General features: G+C 42.5%; 1 protein-coding gene across 4 annotated transcripts in view; it reads left to right on the top strand.

Moving 5' to 3' along the window:
* irag2 (lymphoid-restricted membrane protein) overlaps positions 1-18,639 on the top strand; it is a 156,201-nt gene that overhangs the window by 15,429 nt on the left and 122,133 nt on the right. The window lies entirely within an intron of this gene.

Raw genomic sequence — 18,639 nt, 5'->3', positions numbered from 1 at the left:
GTAATGTTGGAGCCGGGGCTAATTTCCGCGCAGCAAGACTCTCCAATTGCAATGGGATCGTTACCTGTTGGGTATCGGGTGATACCTAAGTGCTGTCCAGTTCATAGACAATAATGTTCCTGTTGACTCTGCAGATACTGGCTGCAGCCTGGAGGTTTCTGTGAAGGTTTGGTTCTGAGTGTACATGGACATGCAGTGCCATTCAAAAGAACCAATGTTTTTGAGGGGGATCAAGTTCATAATGAACTTCTGCTATCTTTTTTTTTCTGGAAGGAATATTACTGTGGTGGCTCACCCTTGCTCTTCAGAACTGGGTCATAGGATGTTTTGCATGCACCTGAAAGCTAAAATGGGATATCAGTTTACAGTTTGAAAGATGTCACCATTTTTTTATAGCATGCAGAACTGCATTGTCTGGTTGGAATTTGTATTTTGTTTTTCTGAAGTGACCTGAACCCACAACCTTTCTGACACTGGACAGGTGAGCTAGGAATGTCTTCCTTAACAAGCATAGCAGTTACAGTTCAAGTGCCAGTGTGAGGAGGGTTCCTGATAGCTGGGCTTGGAATTGAGAAAGCGGGTATCCCAGCAAAAACTACAATGAAACTTTAATGCAAACAGGGCTGTGAAAGTCTCCAATGGCATGAATTGGTTTTGGTTGGTTTTTTTTAGCAGAAACAAATGAGGAATTGTTGCTTATTGGACTTGTTCGAGGGTCATATGCAATACTGTTCAGTGTAAGTTACAGTACGATGGATACAAAGGTTAACGTGTTGGGAAAGAGGAAAAATGTATAATCACTTTGAAGTGTGCTCCAGAAGGATCCTAAAGGAATATATAAAAAATTCTCTCCAGGGTAGGGAAGTCCAAAACTAGAAGGCCTAGGCTTAAGGGGAGAGGGGTAAGATTTAAAAGGGACTGAAGGGGCAACTTTTTCATGCAGAGGGTGGTGTATGTATTGAATGAGCTGCGAGAGGAAGTAGTGGAGGCTGGTATGACATTTAAAAGGCATCTGGATGGGTACATGAACAGGATGGGTTTAGAATGATAGGGGCCAAATTCTGGCAAATGGGATTGGATTAATTGAGGACCTCTCGTCAGCATGGACGAGTTGGACCAAAGGGTCTGTTTCCGTGCTGTACAACTTTGACTCTATAACAAATAAACAAGTATTGTCTGAGGCCAGGAGAGCAAGAGGTCTTAAGAAGACAATGAATTTCTTTGAACATGTTTTCTGTGCCAGAGGTTTGGAATCTAATCTACCTAACCTGCATATTTCCAGCATTTTCTGTTTATATTCAACATTAACTGTTGTTCTGGCTTCTAACCTTGATCTGATTCTGTGCCAATAGCTAGCTGACAACTTTAGTTCCTGGGTGGAAATGAAACCGTAATTTGCTACTTCAGTGGTAATTCAATTCTTTTTATTTCTCTTTTAACAAATTGAATAGTTTTTTTGTTATAAGATGAAGACAACCTGACAAAGTTCTGACTTGTAAGAGGGAAAACTAGATTGCAGTCTTTATGCAAATCAGGTAGGAAATGTAACTAATACAACTATTCTGGATTTGGTGGTGTGTAACTTGGCCAACTTGATTAGGATTAAGGTAAAGGAATTTTTAGGGGACAGTGATCATAATATGAACAATAGAATTCACACTGCAGTTTGAGGGAGAAGCTGGAATCAGATGCAACACTATTACAACTGAGTAAATGTAAAGATAAAGACAAGAGGGAGGAGCTGGGCAGATTTGATTGGAAGGGGAGCCTAGCAAGAAAGATAGTGGAGCAGCAATGGCAGGGGTTTCTGGGAGTAATTCAGAAGGCGCAACAGAAATACATCACAAGGAATAAGAAACATACCAAGGGGAAGACAAAGCAACCATGGCAACTCCGACAGCACAAAAGCGAAAGGAAAAGCGTACAATGTGGTGGAGATTAGCGGGAAGCCAAAGGATTGGGAAGCCTTTATAAAACCAGCAGAGAAAACGTTTCTTTTTTTTTTAAAAAAAAAAAAAAAAATGCAAATGAGGTGAAGATAAAATGAGGATAAGCAAACTTGTAATACAAAAGGAGTTTGCAAGACCTTTTAAGATATCTAAAAGATGAGGGGCAAGAGTAGACATTGGGCTGCTGGAGAAATAATGAGGGGGATCAAAGAAATGGCAGAGGAACCAAATAGGTACTTTGCATCAGTTTTCAGTGGAAAGTATTCCAGATACCAGAACTTCAAGTTGGGGCAGATATGGGTGTAGGGGCCATCACTGAAGAGAACGTGCCAGGGAAGCTGAAGGTTGATAAATTGCTGACTGGTTGGACTACATCCCAGTATTCTGAAGGCGATAACCGAGGAGGCTGTAGAAGCATCAGTGGTGATCTTTTGGAACTCACTGATGTTGGGTGGTGGGCAGGGAGTGGGGGGTGCAGCATGGTTTGTGGGTTGCCAGTTAGCCTGACTTCAGTCATTGGTAAGATTGAGTCCATTATGAAAAATGAGGTTGCAGAGCACTTGGAAGTGCATGGTGAGATGGGGCTGAGTCAGCACAGCTTCATCAAGGAGAGTTCATGCCTGACCAATCTGTTCGATTCATTGAGGATGAGCAAGTTAGACAAAGGAGAGCCAGTGGACATGATCCATCTTGATTTCCAGAAGGCCTTTGACAAGGTGCTGCACAGGAGGTCAGTAAATAAGACTAGAGCCCATGGTGTTAGGGGCAAAATACTGGCAAGGATAGAGGATTGGCTGACAGGTAGAAGACAGGGAGGGATAAGGGGTCATTTTGAGGATGGCTGCCAATAGCTAGTGGAGTTTCACACGATAGGTGGAGGGATGGTAGTGCTGCAGCAGGGAGGCTGTGAAGGACTTAGACAGGCTAGGGGAGTGGGCAAAGAGTGGCAGAAGGAATACAATGTGGAAAGTGTGACGTTATACACCCTTCTAGGGAAGCGTAAAGGTGTAGACTGCTTTCTAAATAGGGAAAGGTTTTGGTAATTTGAAGCACAGAGGGACTTGGGAGTCCTAGTTCAGGATTCTCTTATGATTAACATGCTGATTCAGCTGGCAGTTAGGAAGTCAAATGCAATGTTAGCATTCACTTTGAGAGGGTTAAAATACAAGAGCAAGGACATACTGCTGAGGCTGTATAAGGCTCTGTATTATTGTGAGCAGTTTTGGGCTCCATATCTAGGGAAGAATGTGTTGGCCTTGGAGGGGGTCCAAAGGAGGTCCACAAAATGATCCCAGGGAATGAGGGATAGTTGAGGCCTTTGGATCAGTACTGGATGAGGGGACATCTCACTGAAACTTGCAGAATACTGAAGCCTGGATAGAATGGGCATAGAGAAAATGTTTCTACCAGTCAGATAGACCAGGACCTGAGGGCACAAACTCAATGAAGGGACCACGCTTTAAAACTGAGATGAGGAATGCCTTCAGTCAGAGATTGGTGAATCTGTGGGCTGAGGCCGCCAAGTCATTGAGAGAGATCCTTAATTAGTAAAGGGAGAAGGCAGGTAGCTGGTGTGAGAAACATACAACTATGATCAAATGGCAGAGCTGACTTGATGGACTGAATAGCCCAATTCTGCTCCTATATATTATGGTCTTAAACTGCAATTCATGCAAATTGGAAACCCATACCACTCGGCAAACAGCCGAAAATAAACCGGACCCTGACCTGCTATGAAACTGATGTTTAATATGTAAATGGTAAGGGTAAGCCTGTCTTGAGTTAGAAACTGTAATGCACACAGCCAGGATTAATGTCTAGCTTCACCACAGGGCCCACTCTCTTCAAAAGGAACGCCAATGATGTACAACCTGCCAGCAACCCCTTCACCCTATTGACCTACAGCCATAGAGATGCCAGGCAAAACTATTGTGACCAGGTTTCTTTCTTTAACTCCATTATGAGAATTAATTGCTATAATATAACTCTGCTTCAGTATTTTTTTCAGATCTTCTTTAACAAAGAAGGCCATGTAATATGTCACTGTTTTGCACAGCATTGGACCACATTGCCAACTCTATCCTTAAGGATTAAGCATTTATATTGCAATTTCTGGCCAAGAAAGGGCACTAAGACCTGTTTTGAGGGATGATTATTGGTCAAGTGATGAGAAACATTTCTCCTTTTTGAATCTACCACAAACCTTTTTTATTTGTGAGGCTGAACATCTTATTTGAGAAATGCTCTCGACGGTGCAGCACTCAACCAAAATGTAATGTTTAACTCTAGAGCGGGAGTTTAGTCACAAAGGTTGGATTTGTGCAAGCATGCTATTGCTGGGATGAAGCCGAAACCATCTTCTCCAATAACAAAATTTTGTGTTTTATATTGTATCTTTAATGTGATTAAAACTTCATGTTGGGATTCCACTGACTTGGAAGGCTCATCCAGTTAAGCTTCCAATACACTCCAGTGCTGCCTGCAAGTAATGCAGGGGCCTTTGGGTTCCTGATTTTGTGGGAAAGGCAGTGTGGTAATGTCATTGGAATTATGATCCAGAGACTCGGGGTTATGGTCTGAGGGCCAGTGTTGGAATCCTGTCATGACAGATGGCGAAATTTGACTTTGGTTAATAAATCTAGAATTTGGAGCGTCTAATAGTGACCACGAAAATGATCATAAAAAATCTTGCTAGTTTGTTAAGCCCTTGGAAAAGAAACCTGCCATTCTTATCAGGTCTAGCTTACATGTAACAGCAGACTCTTAAATACCCCTGCAGTGGCCTAGTAAGTCAATCAGCTGTACAAAACCACTACTATGTTTAATCCAACATCGATCTAAGCATCAGAAATGAGCGCAGCCCTTTTGACTCTGTAAAATCCTCCTTGCTAATCTCTGGCGTCCCTATGCAAAAACCGAGAGCTGTCCCACAGGTTAGTCATGCAACAGCCCAACCTCTTCATCCTTCAAACTGTACCTTACAGGTAACATCCCACAGGTCACTATCACTGCCCAGAAGTGGAGGTGAAGGCCTAGTGGTATTGTCACTAGACTGGCGGTGCATAGACTCGGGTAATGTTCTAGGGACTTTGGTTCAAATCTTTCCTTGGCAGGGTGTTTTTGTTTTGAACCAGTCAAGATACAACTAAAGGAGAGTTCCCCCTTTAGAAATTCTAAAATTGAAGAGTAGTTGGCAGTTTGCATACCTTTGAAAGTACTGTAAAGAAGGGAACTTAACCACTTTGGAATTGTAGATCTAGTCCAGTAGGTCAGCAATTGTCTGGGATGCATTTGTCTTGCATTTTGTACAGGACGCACCTGGGCAATTTTCTGTCTTAATCAGAAAGATGTCCATGTTGTATCTGTAGTGGAACAGCTTGGCTAGGCTACAACTAATTCTGGAGCACAAGTCTTCAGCGCTTTTTGCAGAAACCCTGTCAGGGCCAATAGCCTGTACGATATCCAGAGCCTTTAACCATTGGGGTCAGACCTGGATTAACAACATGGCTCTTTTAAAGAGTTTACGAACTGGCACTGAAAGGGGATGCAGTTGTTCAGAACCCCCACTCTTGGGTAGAGATTCTTGTGTTATGAAGGGTTGAACAAAAGAGCAAAGGCAGCAAAACAGGCAAAAACAATGATGTAAGCTACAATTGCGGGGGTGCTTGTGGAAAATGTCCGAGACAGATACATTGATTCAAAGCAGCATAGTCACAGAAATGACTACACAATAGCAACATTCAAGAAGCACCTGGACAAATACGTGAATAGGAAGGGAATAGAGGGATACAGATCCTGTAAGTGAAGACAGTTTTAGTATGGATGGGCAAAATGTGTCGGAGCAGTACTTTTTTTTTCTTTCCCCCACAAATGCTGTCTCTCTCGACCATCCCCTTCTCTCTTGATGCCCCCCTCCACCCTTCTCCACAAAATCTGACTAAAGGTATGCAGTTGGGAGGGCATTGCCCTGGACTCCTACTGCACCCCATGAAGTTTCTTGGAATTAGGTTACATGTGGGCAAAGAAAATTCTTGATTGTCACCAACTGCACCCTCTCAGCCGATCAATTAATACCACTCCATGTCAACCCCCAGTTAGAAGCAGGACAGAGGGTGCCAAGGGCACACCATGTACTCTGGCTGGGGGATGTCAATGTCTGCAGCACCACCCCTGGCCATTAAAAGATAGGCCTAAGCAATCCACAACCAATGGACGGAATCCAAGTTCTGCAGTCATATGGTGGCGGTGGACAATTAAACAACCAGCAGGAAATGATGGCTCCAAAAGTATCCCCATCTACAAGGATGGAACAGCCCAGAACAAGTTCAAAAGCAAGCCAAAGTATTTGTTTGCATTTTTGGCTAGATGATCTCAACAGATGATCCATCAGTCTCCTCTTGAGGTCTCCAGTATCATAGAAGCCAGTCTTCAGCCTATTAGATTCACTCTGATATCAAAAATGGTTGAAGGCTCTGGATATTGCACAGGCTATTGGCCCTGACAGGGTTTCTGCAATAGCGCTGAAGACTTGTGCTCCAGAATTAGCTGTCGCCTAGCCAAGCTGTTCCACTACAGATACAATGCTGATATCTTTCTGATTTAATGTGGAAAATTGCCCAGTTGCGTCCTGTACAAAATGCAAGACAAATGCATCCCAGACAATTGCTGGCTTATTGATTTGATTATTGATCATCAGGCAAATGGTGGAGGGAGCTCATTGACTGACTGCATTCTTGAGCAGCAAAACCCTGTTCACTGGCGCTCAGTTTGGTGACTGCCAAACCCTCCATTCTTTGTAAGTTTGATCAAAATTTGGACAAAGGAGCTGAACTCCAGAGGTGGGGTCAAAGTCAGAAATCACCTGACACCAGGTTATAGTCCAAGTTTATTTGAAATCACAAGCTTTCGGAGAGCTGCTGCTTCATCACCTGAAAGCTTGTGATTTCAAAAAAACCTGTTGCATATAACTTGGTGTCTTGTGACTTTTGACTTTGTCCACCCCAGTCCAATGTGGGCATTTCCACATCCTGGCCAGAGGTGAGGTGACAGTGACTGCCCTTGGCATCCAGGCTGCATTTGACCACATGCAGCATCAAGGGGCCCTCGCCAAACTGGAATCAAATGTATTTGGTGTGGGGCTGCAGGGAGGGGATCAACTCTCCACTGCTGGAGTCCTGCCAGGCCCATAGGAAAATGGTTAGGTTGAGCACCTCAACTCTGGGATATCTCTGTAGGAGTTCTTCAGGGTAATGTCCTAGGCCCAACCATCTTCAGCTGCTTCATCAGTGACCTTCCCTCCATCATAAGGTCAGAAGTGGGAATGTTTGCCAATAGTTGCACAATGGTCACCATTCACAACTCCTCAGCTACTGAAGCATCTGAGTTCAAATGTAACAAGTTTTAGACAATGTCCCAGGCTTGGACTTGCAGTTGGATAGTAATATTTGTACCATGCAAATGCCAGGAAAGACCAGCTACACTGAGAGAATATGGTCACATTCACTTGATGCTCCATGACATTACCATCACTGAATTCCCCCACAATCAACCAATGGGGGCTACCATTGGCCAACCAGGTAAATACTGTGACCTGCTCTTGTATTCAGAGGCTCGGAATTCTCTGGCAGGTAACTCTCCTCATCCCCACAAATCCTGTGCATCATCTACAAGGCAGTGAGTGTGAGGATAAATGCAGCTCCAACAACGCTCAAGCTCTGTACCATCTTGAGACACATTTTGCCACTTGATTGGCACCATGTTTAGTATTCACTCCCTCTAATCACTGCACAGGGATAGTGTTTTGCCATCAAAATAAGATGCACTGTAGTTACTTACCAAGGTTCCTTCGAAGCCCTTGAGCTTTACTGCTTAGGAGGACTAGGGCAATAGATGCATAGGCAAACTACAATGATCAAGTTCCTATCCAAGCCACTCACTATCTGCACTTGGAACTATGTTGCCATCCATTCACTGTCACTGGGTCAAAATCCTGAGACTCCACTAATGACACAGTGGGTGCCCCTCCACCCTGGACTTCAGTGGTTCAAGAAGCTCACTACAACCTTTTCCCACCACCTTCTGTGGGGGCAATTAAGAATGGGCAATATGTGCTGCCCTTGGAGTAATGCCCATGTCCCATGAATGATTGATTTTTTTTTTTTTTTAAAATTCCTATGCATTTGTCCCACTCTGGTCCCAAATATTTATAAACGGAAGTCTTGACTCTTTTTTTTTTTTCTTTCCCCTCCTGGGTTGCAATTCTGGAAGGTAGAGTAGATTTTGCTCTCTTTAATGTAACCTTATTGGCTCCTGTATCCAAGAGGGAGGCAGCCAGCATCTCTCTCTCCTGACACAAGTGGGTTTCCCCTTGGCCAGAGGGAATCCTGCTGGGATCTTGCCCTGCTTATAGGTTGAGGCCTCATCTTGGAAATGAGCTGGGATTTTGGAGGGTGTGAATTTGGATTAATGGGTTGAAACACTATAGAATTCTCCAAATTCATTCTCGATGGACTGCTTGGCAGTATTAGCCTATCAAGCTATTTTAAGCTCAGTGATTTATGTTCTACCAGACATCGACTTTCACATGCTCACTTTTATCGGAAGGGGATGGAGTACCACATCCTGTCGGCTTTTGCTTCCCTTTTCCGTCTGTAATCAATGTCTCTAAGCCTGTCCACCTATTTCCTGCCACCCAACTCTCTCCTTAATGTGCTTTAGGGAATCAAACCTCCTTTCTTACCTAGTTTGGCCTTTGTGTTCTCCAGTTCCACTCCAACGTGGCTTGACACTTAGCAGTCCTTGGAAGTGGCTAGAAACGTGACCCAGTTACATAGGACAACACGAAATGTCTTACTTCTAGTGCAATTTTGTGTATAAACAAAAATTCAAAACCTAGTGCTTCTAAGGTTTCTCCCTCATTAACAGCAAAGCGCTTTTGGGATGCCCTGAGGTTGCTACATAAATGCAATCCTCGCTTTTCAACCTGTAGTTATCTTTCCTGCATTTCAATGAAACTATTGGAAACTGGGCTATTGTTGGAAATAGAACCTTTCAAACAATGTCTGTTGTACCAGCCACTTTTTAACGGCATTGCTGACTCGTTAAAGCTCGGAACAGGATGTGATTCCTTGCACTGAACTGACTGGATTGTCTGGGGTGTTCTGTTTCTTTTTTCGTTCCCTTTCTTCATTCACAGGATGAGGGTGTCGTTGGCTAGGCAGCATTTATTGCCCCAGAGGGCAGTTCAGAGTCAACCACGTTGCTGTGGGTCTGAAGTTACGTGTAGCCCAGACCAGGTAAGGATGATAGTTTCCTTCCCTAAAGGACGTTAGTGAACCAGACGGGTTTTTCTTGACCATCGGCAATGGATTCACGGTCATCATTAGGTTCTTAATTCCAGATATTTATTGAATTCAAATTCCACCATCTGCCGCGGTGGGATTCAAACCCAGGTCCCCAGAACGTTACCTGGATCTCTGGATTAGCAGTCCAGCGATGACCACCAGGCCATCACCGCCGCTGTGATCTGTGATCATCTCTCACAGTTCAGCTGTATGTGCTCAGTCTACTGTACAATGTTGCTAAATACACACAAACTAAAGACAAGTCTGGCATAGATACCTGCAATTGTACTTCTGTTGAAATGAGAAATTGAGTCTAAATTACAAAGACAATTTTATATAGTGCCTTTTAATGTATCAGTATCACAAAAAACTTCAAGGAGCATTATAAATATAGTAACTCACCTAAGGCTCCTCTGACAGTACCTTCCAAACTTATTCCATAACCTGCATCTCTACCACCTAGAAGGACAAACGCAGCAAATATATGTAAAACAGTCAATCCCAACTTGGAAATGTATCGTTGTTCCTTCAGTGTCATTAGGCCAAAAACCTGGAACTCCCTCCCTGACAGCCCTGTGGGCATCCTTACATCAATTGAATGCAAGAGACAACTCGCCACCTCCTCCTTGAGAGTAATTGGGATTGTGGATAGCCAGTGACACCCACATTGCACATACAAATAGAATATGATGCCACACCAGACTGAAATGTTAGCTCAGCTTGCTTAAGGATGTAGTTTTGAATCTTAGAATCTGTATAGTGTGGAAGTAGACCATCTGGCCCATCGAGTCCACACCAACCCTCCGAAGAGCGGAGGGGGGAATCTGAGTGGGATGCTCTATCACTTAACCCCTCTAGCCTGCTCATCTCTGGACATTATGGGCCACTAAGCATAGCCAATCCACCTAACCTGCACATCTTTAGACTGTGGGAGGAAATGCATGCTGACACAAGGAGAGTATGCAAATTCCGCACACAGCCGCCTGAGGGTGGCATCGAGCCCAGGTCCCTGGTACCATGAGGTAGTAGTGCTAACTACTGAGCCACCATGCTGCCCAAGGAGCCGTTTGAAGGAGCACCTCGCAGAAGGAAAGCGAGGCAGATGTGTCAGGGCAGGTAAGCGAGACCTTGGTCAGGATGTTTGGCCAAAAGGTGGAAGCAATTGAAATCTGGAATGCCTAAACATTTCAGAATTATGCAGAAAGGTAGGATATGTAAATTCAAGGAGGTCTGGCACGGTGCCTCAGTGGTTAGCACTGCTGCCTCACAGCCTCGGGGACCTCAGGGACCTAGTTCCACCCTTGGATGTCTGTCTGTCTGTGTGGAGTTTGCATGTTCTCCCTATGGCTGCGTGGGTTTCTGCTGAGTGCTCCAGTTTAGTTCCACAGTCCAAAGATGTGCAAGTTGGGTAGATTGGCCATGCTAAGCTGCCCATAGTGTCCAGAGATGTGTAGGTTAGATGCATTAGCCATGGGAAATGCAGGGTTGCAGAGATAGGGTGGGGGAGATAGGTCTGGATGGGGATGTTCTTTGGAGGGTTGGTGGGACTTGTTGGGCCGAATGGCCTGTCTCCACACTCTGGGGATTCTGAAATTATGGAAATGAGAGAGATGAGGTTGTGCAGGGTGTTGAAAACCAGGGTGAGAATTTGGGCTCTTGTTCAAGCAACGTCTCAGTGAGTGCAAGAGTTTAGGGCAGTCTCCAGTTTACCAAGGCTAGAATGGAGAGACCTGCCCAGAGTCCATTTGAGTTATCACATTTTGGAGATAGCTTGCTGCTGCCTTTGTTCAGGAATTCACAAACATGAGGTTAAAATTTTATCTCGGGGCTAAGGTGTGGCTTGATAGTTTTTACTACCAAAACTAGCTGCCTCTCTGTATCAAGAACTGGGACTGAAACAATGTTTGAAATGAGACCAAAAATAATGGCTACAATCTCCCTAATGTTCCAACTGGGGAAATATCTGCTTCTTCAATACTGGATATTTGGTGAGCAGACAGATATTTTGACTCAATTGTTGCTAAATTGTGTGGCATAAAGGTGAAGCGAGGCTTTAATCTGCAAGTTTGTAGTGAGGGAATTTGGTACAGCCAGGGAGTGGGAGCTGTTTGGCTTTTCATCTAAAATAGTGATAGTCCAAGCAATGGAGCAGGAGATTGCAAGCCCTAAGAACTGAAATCCAGTGGCATTAATTAGGAGGAAACATGTCAGTGAGTATTAACTGTCACTGGGAGATATAGGAAAGATAAAATTTAAAGCATCATTATGACTATGGATAATCTTTGATATTTCTGAAGTTGAGCCCTATTTAGACATAATATTAAACATGGCACAGCAGGTGACGTGTTGCAGCTGTTGTAAGGTGCGCACTAGTGGATGCTAATATGATTCATAGCAGCTACATCTGTAGGTGCATGTTGCTCGAAGTTCAGCTAATGGGTGATGAGCTGAAGTCCAAGATTCATACGCTGTGATGCATCAGGAAGCAGAAATGTTACCTTGACCTTTGTTCCAGGAGGCAGATGCACCTCTTATACATTTTAGATTTGGCCCATTGGTCAAAAACAGGAAGATGTGACGATTAGTGAGGCAGGTTTATGGATCCAGAATCGGTAGTGTGGAGCTGGAGGAACACAGCAGGTCAGGCAGCATCAGAGGAGCAGGAGCGTCGATGTTTTGGGCCTAGACCCTCCTTCAGTCCTGAAACGTTGACTCTCTCCTGTTCCTCTGCTGCCTGAGCTGCTGTGTTCCTCCAGCTGCACACTTTATCAACTCTGACTCCAGCATCAGCAGTTCTTGCTATCTCCTTTATGGATTCAGAAGGTAGCAACAGGGAAGATTCAGCCTTTACAACTATCCAAGAATGTTTGTGGAGCGTGTACAAGAGCATGGACTGCAGGCACAATAACCAGACTGAATATGGATCGTTATACAATGAAATATTCAAACTGGAGAAGTAAAACTAAATTTAGTTTTAGTCAGGACAGTATTGTACAACAAGTACGGCAGATGTAGCCTCAATAGTCCATGAGAGATTCCTGAAGAAGGGTCCTGACCTGAAATGTCAATTTTCCTGATGCTGCCTGGCCTGCTGTGTTCCTCCAGCCTCTCACTGTTGTGAATAGTCTATGAATTGTGAGCTTGTGTTCCTCATTTAGCACCCTTTTTTAGTTTTTGTTACAATTTTTAAAAAACACAGTAAAGCTCCAAACAACTTGAAGGTTAATTTAGTGCGAAATGACTGCTCTAAATTATTTAAGTTAAAGTAGTAAAGTTATTAAAGATATAGCTTTAGAAGTAGATAAGAATCAAATGTACTTCTGAAGGTGAAAATAAGATTTATCTCCATTAATGTTGCAGGTGTGTTACTTGTTTGAAGTTGTCTCTTTGTGTAGTGAAGGGATTGAAAACTTGATGTTCAAATTGAGCAGCCCTATGAAATAGTCTGAGGTTGCCTTTGTAGGTGGACTCAATAGTGTAGAGCACTTCAGGCAGTGAGTAAAGGTTCCTTCTCTGCTCGTTCTGCTGGTACTTGAACTGCCTGGAATCCTTTTCGGCAAGATAGAGGGGGTTTCCAGAGATGGTAGCTGGAGCACTCTTCACGCTGTCTCCTGAGATCTTTACACATTTGGATCTTTCACTTTTTAATCACTATTGAACAGACGATGTTAAATTTGAAATTGTTGTGGCGCCAAGCAAAATCGATTGTGCTGGAACTCCCTGGTGTGTTGTCAATTTCCTTTCCAACACAACAGAAGCCTTTGTGTGTTTGTCAAAACCTCAAAGGTACAATCGTGCAATTCCATGTATTATTTAATGATCTCCTGTGAGTGAAATAACACACTTGTCTGTCTGCTTTTTGCTGCAATGAATCAACTAGCGTAGTTATGTGACTGCTGGGAGCAATCTTGTAAGATTGAGTATCCATTTTAAAAAGCTAGATTAGCACACAATATAAAAGTTTATAGCCATATGTTTGCGACAATAATTGGGAGGAGTAGATGTTGTTGCAACCTACAGCAGAGTCTCAAAGGCTGTGTAGCCTCCAAGTGATAGAGTTAAGGACATACCTGCCTCAGGTCTTGGGGAGAATTCAAGTGGGAGGAAATGGTCCATCTTCCAGGTTGACAGGACCTGGGCAGGCCTAAGAGACAGGTTCTGTTAAGGGAGTGAGAACAGCTGGAGGCTAAATTTATAAAGTAAAACTTCTAAGTTCATTATCTCTGGATTACAATCCAGATAGCCCATTTGCAAATTGGCATAGGACACACACAGTCCGAGTTTAATGCCTGGCTCAAAGGCTCATGTGGGAAAAGTGAGATTCCCTTTTTAAGGCACTGGCACTAATACTGGGAAACGGGCAACTGTACCTGGACTGTGTTCATCTGAACCATGCCAGGACCAGTGATGTCAGATTTCTACAAAGAGACAAAGTTTTAAGCTAAAACATGGAGAGAGAAGGGTTTACGTTAGAGATTTAGCTGAGCAAGAAGGACAAAGAACCAGTGCAGTAATGTGATACCAATCAGAGAACGGTAATCAGAAAGTGATAGTATGTCCACAAACAGATTACAAAAGCAAACAAGATTAAAAGGATAATAAAAAATGTAAGGCTTGCAGCATCAGTAACAAGGTGGACGATTTGAAAGCACAAAACAACTCCAATATGTAAAATGTAGCACAACCGCAACCTGAGTATTCAAAGGCATTTGAGAGTTGATAAGGACATGAAAGGAAATAGAGGTCAGTAAAATACTGGCAAAGTATCTTGGTTCAGAGGTTCATGATATTGTACCATTTGGGCAGAGGGGAGAAATAACAGAGAAGTGAAATTGCACATTTGTAGCTTCCCCATCCTCCATCACTGATGCTAACTACACAGGGCAAACTATGAAACAGCAGCTAATAAAGACTTGAAAGTTTCAGTAGTAATCCTGGGATATTTTAACTTTCATGAAAGTAGTTGGATTAAATTGGCAAAGGTAAGCTGGAGAATGAGGTCACAGTGCATTCAGGCTGGTGCATTCAGGACTGTTTCTCAGGATAATACATCATGGAATCAATCAGGGAATGGTCTGTTTTAGTCATGGCAATGTCCAATGAAACAGTATTAGTTAATGTCCTCTAGTTAAGAATGGTCATTACCATGATTGATTTGAAAATTAGTTTGAGGGTGAGAAGTGTGACTGTGGAACTATTGTGTCAAATGTAAAGGCAATTGGAAGGGTATAAAGTTAACCAAAATGGACAGGGAAAATAGGATAAAGGGAAGATGATAAAACAACATGGTAGCAGACAATTGAGGAGATCTTGCATAATTCCCAACAACAATCTCTTCTGTAAAGGATGTCTCCATGATCCAGTGCACTGTCAAAGGCTAACTGATGGAATTAAGGATGATATTGCTAAGATCACCGTAGAGACTGAACATTTTTTTGAAAAAGGCATATAAATTACCCAGTGATAACTCAGGATTGCATGACCAGATTTCACATTTTCGCAAAAATGAAATCACACCAAAATTAACATCAACTTGATGCTACTTAGCAAGTCAAACTCTAAGCACCATCAGCAGAAATGTCGTCTTTGTAAAGTCCCAAGCTCTTCCCAAGGTTAACAGGCTCCCTTCTCTTTGCTTCACCAGGGTGACTTTTCCACTGTCCTTTTAAACAACCCCTTAAATGAACCCACGGGTGATTCTGTGGTCCTTTAGCTCTTCAAAAACCTGGGCTCTTTGAACCTGGAATCCGTCTTCACCAGCACTTTGCTTGTTGGTTTATTTTCTCTGCCTAATATAGCAGCACCCATTTCAGATCTCCCTGATGCACTGAGCGTACGCTTTCCAAAACAGCTGTTGTCCTTTTACTGATAGTTACTGTCAGTAAATGTATTTTCCAATCAAGTTTACCTTGGACCTTGGCCCATGGTAGTCAGGCCACTGTGGCTTGTTTCTACATAGATTCTGTAGGAAATCTTATGCCCCTCTTAAAGCCCCAGTTTACGTTGAATTCAAAGAAGACAATTTTAAACATAACCGCTTGTATTACTATGGTGCTGGATTTTATCAAACTGAAATTAAAAGCATACAGTGCTGCAAAGATTTGCAATAGCCTAGAAAATTGTTGCTTTTAAAAAATGCTCACAAAGGATAACTAAAGAAAATAATGTAGGGGAGAAATAGAGTATGAGAGAAAACCAGCAAGAAATTAAAAACCAGTAACATTATCTGCAAGTATGTAGAAAGGCAAAGGACAGTTTACAGAGAGTATTCATGTTTGAATGGGATAGGGAGTTAATAAGAACATAGGAAATGGCAGAGGCTTTGAACAAATATTTTGCATCAATTTTCACAGTCAAGAAGGAAAAAAAGAGGGAGGATTGTCCAAACAGTATCAATTACTAGAGGTAAAATTACCAGCAAAACAAATGGGCCTAAAAGCTGACAAGTCTCTCAACGTGATAGCCTGCAAGGGAAGTGGTTACAGGCATAGTTACATTGTTTGCTATCTTCCAAAAATTTCCAAGATTCTTAAAGTCCCAAGGGGTTGGAAAACTATGAATAGAGGGGTGGCATTTAAGAAAAGAGGGAAGTGGCGAGCAGGAAGCTATAAACCAGTTGGCCTAACATCTGTCATTGAGGTGATGCTAGAATTCGTTATTAAGTAGGTAATCGCATTGGATTTAGAAAGTTATGATGCAATCCATTACAGTCAGTGTGGTTTCAAGGGGGATATTTGGCAAATCCATTTGTTATTTGATAATTTGTTATTTATGGATAAAGGAATACCAGCAGATGAAACTTACTTGGATCCCAAAAGGCATTTGACATGGTGTCCTAAAGAAGGAGATCGAAAGAAGTAAGAACTCGTGGTGTTGGGTGTGGTATATATTCACCAAAATAGGAAACAGAATCAGGTTAGTGGGTTAGTTTCAAGCTGGCAAATTGTACAAGTGGAGAGCAACAGGAACTGGTTCAGGAGCTCAACTACTTAACACAAAGTTATTACTATAGTTCTTATGTCCAGGTAAGTAAAGGTGATTTGGCCTCCCCTCTCTAATGCATATTGGTCAGTCTCAACTTTTTTTTTATTAGCATGTAGCTATATCAGTGACAATTAAAAATCTGCCCAACCGTTTGAGCTACAGGGAGAAGCTGAATAGGCTGGGGCTATTTTCCCTGGATCGGAGGCTGAGGGGTGACCTTTGTAGAGGTTTATAAAATCATGAGGGACACAGGGTGAATAGCCAAGGTCGTTTTCCCAGGGTAGGGGTGTCCAAAACAAGATAGTATAGGTTTAAGGTGAGAGGGGAAAGATTTAAAAGGGTTTTATGGGGCAACATTTCATGCAGAGGCTGGCACATGTATGGAATGAGCTGCCAGAGGTGGTGGTGGAGGCTGGTATAATTACAACATTTAAAAGGCATCTGTATGGATACATGAATAAAGGGATATGGGTCACATAAGACTATATTAATTTAAGATATCTCGTCAGCATGGACAATTTGAATCAAAGGGTCTGTTTCCATTTTGTACATCTGACTACATGAAAATGGAGGAGCCAACTTAGCCCCGAGAAAAACAATAAAATGCAACATCAAACACGCTAAGATTTTTTTTTTTAAAAAAAAAAAACCGGAATGTCTGATACCAGTAGGAGGAATAAGAATTACAGTTTACAAGTCCTTAAGGTGTTAGATTTTTAAGCTGAAACCACACACAAACACCTGATTAAGTCAGATCCTCAGCAGTGACAGATGTCAGAGTGCAGAGTGAATGGTTGATTCATATTTAACTTTTCCACTGGTTGTGCCTTCTGAGAGGCTGAAAGAATCAAGGACAGAGACAAAAACTTCCAGTTTGTGTTACAAATTTATTTTCCCTTCTCTCTGTTCTGCTGTCAAGCAATTACCGAAATATAGTTTGTTTGTCTGTTCACAAGATTTCATGGACTTTGCAGGTTGGCTAACTGGCCTTTCATTGATAATTTCACATATTGGACAATGATGTAGAGGTGCTGATGTTGGACTGGGGTGGACAAGGTCAGAAATCACACGACACCACATTATAGTCCAACAGGTTTATTTGAAGACACCAGCTTTTTGGAGTCCAACTCCTTTTAGGTGTCCAGGTTAGACCTGAAGGAGGATCAAGACCCCAAAAACTTGTCTTCAAATAAACCTGTTGGACTGTAACCTTGTGTCATGTGATATTTGACCTTTAAAATTATCAAAAAAAGTGTGAAAAAAGCTCTGCCTCTTTTTTTTTTTTTTAAGAAAAATGTTTATTTCAGTTCAGACAGTTTTGTTTGTCTCACTTTGGCTTCACGAAACTTGCCTCAGTCTGTGGTCGGATGACCACTCCAACTATTTTAGCTTCATGTTTCTTCCTTTTCGAAGCCATTTTAGACCACAAAAGGTGCGAGTATAACAATCAGATGGTGGAAGTATTGGTCCACTTTAACCAGTGTCATAGCACTTATATGAAGGGACCAACTATATTACGGTCAAATCTGCTGATGGTGCAAAGATAGATTGGAAAGCAAGTTGTGAGGAGGTTTGCAAAGAATTTGCACAAGGATTATGAAAAGATTAAGTGAGTAGGCAAAGATTTTGCAAATGGGTAGAAATGAGTGGTATCCACTTGGGAAGAAAGAACAGAGAGAAGTGTTAATTGAATGGAGATGGGTTACTGAATGCTTTGGTAAAAAGGGATTTGGGTATCCTCATAAATTTAATCTCAAAATTTACACAGTTACAAGAATTAACTAGGATGCAAATCGGATGTATCCCTTTACTGCAAGGGAAAGCGAGTATGAAAATAGGGACGTCTTGTGAGAATTGTACAGGGCATTGAGATTGTATCTTGATTATTACATACAGTTTAGCGCACCTTACTTGAGGAGGAATATGTGTGCATTGGAAGCAATTCTGAGAAGGTTTGCTTGACTGATTCCTGGCATTAGAGAACTATACCTTTTTAAGGAGAGATTGAGCAGTTTGATCCTGTATTCATTGGAGTTTTGGAGAATGAGAAGTGAACTTATTGAATAACATGTGACTCTGAGGGGGTTTCACAGGGTAGATGCTGAGAAGCTATTTCTCCTCCTGGGGCACTTGAGACAAAGGGTATAGTTTTACTCCTGAGAAATAATTTTCCTCATTCCATGTCTTCCCAGGCCCGTCCTCAAGAACTTCAGGGTTGTCTGGATTTTTCGTGGAAGGTGGTCAACTCCCAGTTTTCTATTCTGATCAGGCTGTCAGCCTGGAGGTGGGAGTGTTCTGTTAGCGATCAGTCAGTGGGTGATCTTTTGAGGAAGTTTTCCCTGCAGACAGCAGTGTGTTCACAC

Source organism: Rhincodon typus, chromosome 22 (genome assembly GCF_021869965.1).
Source record: "Rhincodon typus isolate 14 chromosome 22, sRhiTyp1.1, whole genome shotgun sequence".
In the NCBI taxonomy this organism is placed as follows: Eukaryota; Metazoa; Chordata; class Chondrichthyes; order Orectolobiformes; family Rhincodontidae; genus Rhincodon; species Rhincodon typus.
Note: the sequence above shows the minus strand (reverse complement) of the source record. Positions and strands in the feature narration are given on the sequence as shown.